This window comes from Nannospalax galili, unplaced genomic scaffold, assembly GCF_000622305.1.
Source record: "Nannospalax galili isolate Female #2095 unplaced genomic scaffold, S.galili_v1.0 scaffold1678, whole genome shotgun sequence".
Classification (NCBI taxonomy): Eukaryota; Metazoa; Chordata; class Mammalia; order Rodentia; family Spalacidae; genus Nannospalax; species Nannospalax galili.
Window position 1 is genome coordinate 34,520 of NW_008340844.1, and position 6,645 is coordinate 41,164.

The 6,645-nt window shown below is 36.0% G+C and overlaps 1 pseudogene; it reads left to right on the plus strand.

The window, feature by feature from the left end:
* The first annotated feature begins 12 nt into the window (after positions 1-12).
* On the plus strand, positions 13-921 carry LOC103736330 (annotated as a pseudogene).
* The last annotated feature ends 5,724 nt before the right edge of the window (positions 922-6,645 follow it).

The window sequence follows — 6,645 nt, forward strand, 5'->3', positions numbered from 1 at the left end:
AATTTTACTTTGTCTGTGGAATTTGTTCTCATGGGATTTTCTGATATGCCTGAATTGCACTCGTTTTCCTTGGGAATCTTCCTCTTCATTTATGTGTTTACCCTGCTGGGGAATGGAATCATTATTCTTATCACAAGTATACAGCCCACTCTGCAGACTCCCATGTATTTTTTCATCATCAATTTCTCTTTCCTAGAAATCTCCTCTGTGTCTGTCACTCTGCCTAGAATGCTTATGGATCTTTGCACTCTCAAAGGACATATTTCTTTTTATGTTTTTGCTACACAAATGTGCTTCTTCCTTATTCTGGGGACAACAGAGTGCTTCCTCCTGGCTGTGATGTCCTATGACCACTATGTGGCCATATGCAACCCTCTGTACTACCTTGTAGTCATGAACCTTAAGGTCTGTAACCAGTTGGTGGTCGGCTCCTGGGTCATTGCAATTCCCATTCCAGTAGGGCAGACATCAGATTTTCTCCCTACCCTTCTGTAAATCTTACCAAATCAATCATTCTTCTGTGACATAACTCCATTACTCAAACTGGTTTTTGGGGACATCTTTGTGAGTGAGATGATGGTCTATATAGCTGCTGTATTGATTGGTTCTGTGCCCTTCGTTTTGATCATTGTGTCCTATAGCAGAATCTTTTTAACCATTCTGAAGTTACCATTAAACACAGGAAAGAAAAAAACTTTTTCTACCTGCTCTTCCCACATTATAGTTGTAGGTTTATTCTATGGATCAGCTAGTATCACCTATTTAAAACCCAAGTCCAATGTGTATGAGGGAACAGACAAACTCCTCTCTCTTTTCTATACCACTTTGACCCCATTGTTCAATCCCCTGATACACAGTCTTCGGAACAAAGATGTTACCAGGCCACTGAGAAAATTCTTTCTCAGGCTGTAAGCATTGTGAGACAATTAAAATCACACAACTTATTTTTATATTCCATGTACATTTAGTTAAAACAAAACTTAATCTTGTAGGTCTATAAATAAACTGATGATGTATGATGTAATATATTTTAATGGAACCTTTTTCTCTTATTTACAACAATCAAGCAAATATATTAGCCAATGTTTTACTTTTAAAATACACAGTTTTTTCCCCAATGTAAATTTGTAAATAGAGTTTGTAAATGAAAGAGAATGATCATGTCAAGGCTGAGGATTGATGTCACCAACAGATCCTCATTTTGGCATTTATGATATTTTCCTTCCTCAAACTTTCCTTCTTTTTGTATCTTAATAGCCAATTACTATGTTTAACTTCCATGAGACTGTTAAACAGGGTTACTCTATTCTGTTATCTGAGTCTTTTTCTGAATAGGTGAAACTAGCCAAGTTTCCTTCACCTCCAAATCTTTCTTTGAAATTTTTCTCTATTATTAAAGTGAGATTTAGGTCTCCTACTTGTACTCTGATAAATGCTAATTCTCTTGAGTCAGATATCTGTATCGAAAGAGTAAATATGCTCATGGTCTTTTTCTGTTGTATGTTCCTGTCCTACAATCTAAAGTGTTACAAAAGAAATGCTGGATGTAAATATGCCCTGATACCACTGCTTTCATTAGAAGCATTAATAACTTTGATCTGTTAATTATAATTGTGTACAAAAATATAAAATTAAATTATTATCTAAATTAAAATTAAAATTGATTCTAAAAAGTTTTGAGTATCATTGATATTCAAAAATGAAACAGGTGGTAATGTGAATCATTCTCTAGTTTATATAGGTAATAGATCTACATACATTATCAGCCCACAAAAAACCAAATTTTAAAACATTTCCTTTAGAAAGTCATACATATTTAAATTAAAATGAAAAGACAATTTTTATGTTTAATGTAAGATTTATGATTTTTCCTGTTTTTAATTCTTTATAAATATCTTCCTCTGAGACTGTGATATTAACCTTAAGATTTTGTTTACTTGTTCTTTATTGGAAGGTATAGTTCAACTGTATTCATAATGAATTACATTATTTTTTCACAAATTCTCCAAATAGATTGTAGCACATTTTAAATTTCTAAGAACCATTTCCATAAAGTTGCTAGATGATGTGGAATAAAAAGCTGACACAATTTTTTAATATTTTGTCACTTTTTAAAACTTTCTAAAAGCATGTATTTCAAGTCTGTATAACTGTGATTGCACCAAATAATTTTGACAATATCTCTGGCTTCTATGTGTTCTCACACTGGCTAAGGGCTCTGCACACTTGGATATACATTATTTAACTAACAAGGTGTTCTTAAGTTGTTTTTCAGGAAAAGCCTCTAGAATCCACTCTCAAAGTTGGCTTGAAACCAGTTTTCCAAGAGAATATATGCACAAAAGAAGCCTGGTCATTTTAATTTCCACCCCTTATGTAGTAGACCCTCCCCTCCTTGCTCTGGAAAAGCAGCATCAGAGATTGGATGCTGACAGTGTACACAGCCTTTGCTCCAGAACAGCAAATGGAGCTGCAAAACCTTCTTTCAAAATATATTGCCATAGTTACCAACAGGGAACACATGAACAGAACACTGAAATCCATGTATATGTCTACTGCTTCATTTATTTAGCTGTGAATAAATTTCCTGATTAGAAACAGCGCTGCATGGAACACAATGGTGGTGACTAAGCTATTTTCTATGATCACGTGTGGTAAGTTTGGAAGAAACTTATGCATAAAATGCAAGTTCATGCCCAACATAAATATTTATTCTATTAAGGAATAATGTGATAACATGTAGGTAACCTGCCAATAGATTTCTGACTGGTTGCCCTGTGCATGGTGCTGTACCCAGATATTTGTACTGGATTTTGGTGCTTTCACACTCAGAAACTGCCATATTCAGGTTTGGCTTGGGACTGGAAGTCAGTTTTACTGAGTTCATGTATAAAGCAGCTCCCTGCCTTCAGGGCCACATTTTTCATGAGTTCATTGTGCACTGAGAAGCTTAGCTAGAGAAAAAGACTGATGACTTTCCCACAGCCTGAATCATGTATCTCCTTGATTATTGAAGTCCTCCTGTGGGAAAGTCTACTTTTGTTTATACTGATGCATTAAGTACCATTTACATGGCCAAATCATAAGGCCCCAGTGGCAGAAAAATCAGAGCATTGACCTAGAACATTTCTTCTTTCTTGCCTTGAAACTAGCAGCTCTTTTAAGTCAATTGGTATGTGGATCAGAATTGCACACCCAAATGCAAAATAAGCTGCATCTCAAGTCTAAATAGGCCTACCAAGTGCAGTGCTTTCATGGTGGTAGGAGGGCCTGCATGCAACAACTTATGCTTCACCTTAGAAGGCAGATATCTGCATGTCCCAAACTGAACTATAAGAAAATTCACAAAAATATGAACTTTATCAACAAATCCAGAGTGATTTATTTCTGACTCATTTTGAAAACTAAGCCTAATCTTATCACTGTAAGGGATTTGGGGGATTACTTGTGGGAAGGACAAGATATGCTTGATTGGGCTTATTATCTCCTTGATAGTGGATTCTGATTAAACACTTTTTTCTCTTTTCTGATTTAACTTTCACAAAAACTTTATTGATAATTTCATACATGCATGTAAGGTGTTTTGATCAAATCCATGCCCACTCTCTCCCCTCCAACATTCCCCACTCTGAAGAGGTAACTCTACAATCTTTTAAGGATTAGATACAAGCTCCCAAATACTTTGACATTTTTTTGACCTTTGGAACAGAGTATGTTGTTAACAGGCCCAAGGACATTTTGACTTTTAGCCAAGAAACTGGCTGCATTTCTTCGGGGTCTTTTACCCTAACTGCCTAGCCAATTCCTACCTCCTATTCTTTCATGCCATCCTCTGAAGGGGTTACCCAAATTGCCAATAGGGAATAGGGACACAGACCACTCTGCCTTCCTCCATGTTTTGCAGGAACTCAGGGCGAGGAAATTGGAGTACTCCTTCAGTGGGTCAATCTAAAATACTCTGACATCGCATAACTCTTGTGTCTAAGGGGAAAAAAAAGTCCTTGAATCATGAATAGGAGATATGAAGGAGAAGTAAAGACAAGAGTAATTAGCGTTACAAGTTCTAGACGGGGAACTAGAAAAAAGTCAGAACAGGGCAATTTTCAAATCTTCATATGAGTCTGCTGATTTTCTTGACAAGGGCTTCCAAACACATCCCTCTATTGGGTTCTTCCTCATTTTTCTCTTACAAAAGCTTAATGCTATCATACTGGATCATATGTAAATCTTGCTGCAATCCCTTGCCAGCCTCCTCATTGACTGACACATTATGGTGAAAAGTTTTCCACTACTGGAGAAGGTAATTACCAAAGACCCATTCACATTTGCTAATATTTCATTGGTTGAAACAGTCATGTGGTTATACCTAGAGTAAGTGCCTGAAGCAAACCCATAAAAGTCACAGATGCTATTAGATATGATTAATTATTCTATTGGCATATATGTGTCACATGGAATTTTTAAAACAGCTATACTTATGTATCATATTTTTCTAATATTCCTAAAAATGAGAATTGATTTTTACTTAGATGAATAGTTTTTCAATAAACATTGTTATATTGTTTTTAATAACTGATATTAATCATTTTTTACATACTTATGTTTTCAGATTTTAAAAAAAAATAAATTTTATATGTATGTTTTGCCTGAATATGTGTGTGCAGCACATGGGTGAAATGTCCAAAGAAGTCAGAAGATGGCATCAAATCATCTGAATCTGGAGTTCTGAATGGTTGTTAGCCCCCTTATGGGTGCTGGAAACCAAGCTTGGATCCTCTACAAGAGCAGCTAGTGCTCTTAACTGCTTAATCACCATGGCTTTGGCCCTGCTCTCAGGTTTTTAATAGTGTGAGGTAATTATTTATTGATGAATCTATAGGATGTAATAATATATTACTTTGAATAGACAATTTTGAGCAAGTTCCTAGAAATGTTACAAAAACATAAAAAATATAATTTAAAATAGTATGTACAGTTTTTTTTTCTTCTCAGTTCTACATTGCAATTTCCATTTTATAACCTGAAGTGAGACAGAGCTTTATACTAAACAACTGCTGAAAGAATAAAGACTTGGTGTCATAATTGCATGACCATAAAGATTCACTAAATTGACATCAAAAAAGCAAAATGTTTATAATCAGTGAACTCATAAATCAACAATTACAGTATTAACATCTCTTAGGCAAATACTGATTTGTGAGTTTTCTCAGTGTGTTTGTGACATGTTTGTTCTGTAAACATATATCATGGGATTGAGGATTTTTGTCAAAATGCTTTAAAAATGAGAGGAGTTTGCCTCCTCACATTAGATTTTGATTTTAAGTAGATGATGGTAGCTGATTCGTAGAATAAGCATACCACAGTAAATGTGAAAGATATTTGATCTTTCCTGTGTTTTATGATGACAATAGAATGATAATTGCAATGCTTCTGCCATATGAAGCCAGGATCTGGACAAGACACTCATAGTGAACTTCACACAGGGCTCAGGGATCATTGCAGAAAAGGGTGTTGAAAAGTTGTAAGAACCAGAGGAGGAGCTGTATGATCAGAATCAGAAATTATATGCAGTAGTCCATGCACATAATCCAGTAAATAAGGAGAGATATTTTCTTACAAGGATAGGACGCTTGGTAGGTTAATCAGACTCCAGTGCATGGACCTCTACTGAAGGACATTTGGGGACACAAATCAGACTCTGTATGATATATATATATATATATATATATCATACAGAGTCTGATTTGTGTCCCCAAATGTCCTTCAGTAGAGGTCCATGCACTGGAGTCTGATTACTGCCCCCCCCCCACATACAGGTTAATGTACTCTTTCTTATATATTTAATACGGCCTTCAAAGTTTAACTTGTGTCCCCATATGTCCTTCAGTGTGGGTCTATCCACTGAAGCCTAGTTAACTTACCAAGAGTCCTATCCTTAAAAGAGACTGTTTCCCCTTTCCAACAGTCATCCATTGTCAAAAGTTCCTTTGGTTGTTTGGGTTGGTGTTTCTTACCCACTTTCTCATATTATAGTAGCCCGTCATTTTTGTTTGTCTGCTCTTGTCTCCTTTTAAACCAGTTTAGGAAAGGAATTAATTTTTTTTCACCTCTCAGGTTAAAGCCAAGAGAATTCTGCCCAGAAACTCAAACAGGAAATTGGAACAGAAGACATGGATAAATGTTTCTTTCTGACTCTCTTGTGAGCTCATGCCTAGGTCGCATTATTTTTAAAAATATTTTAGTTATTTTTATTTTATGTGTATGAATGTATTGCCTACATGTAGGTAGATGCAACTTTGTACTTCAGTGATCAAGGAGGTCATAGCAGGCCATCAGATCCCATGGAACTGGAATTACAGATAATTGTTAGGTGCCATGTGGGTACTGGAAATCAAACCCTGGTCCTCTGCAAAGGCGGCCAGTAATCTTAACCATGGAGGCCTCTCTTCAGCCCCAAGGTAGCATTATTAAACAATTCATGCCCATCTGTCTAGAGAGTGGTGTTCCTCACAGTGGGATATGCCCTCCTACATTAATTTTCAATCAATGTAACCCTGCATCAGACATTCCCATATGACAATTTTCTGTACCATCCCTCAATTGAGACTACCTATTCAGGTGACTCTAAGCTGTATCAGGTTTACA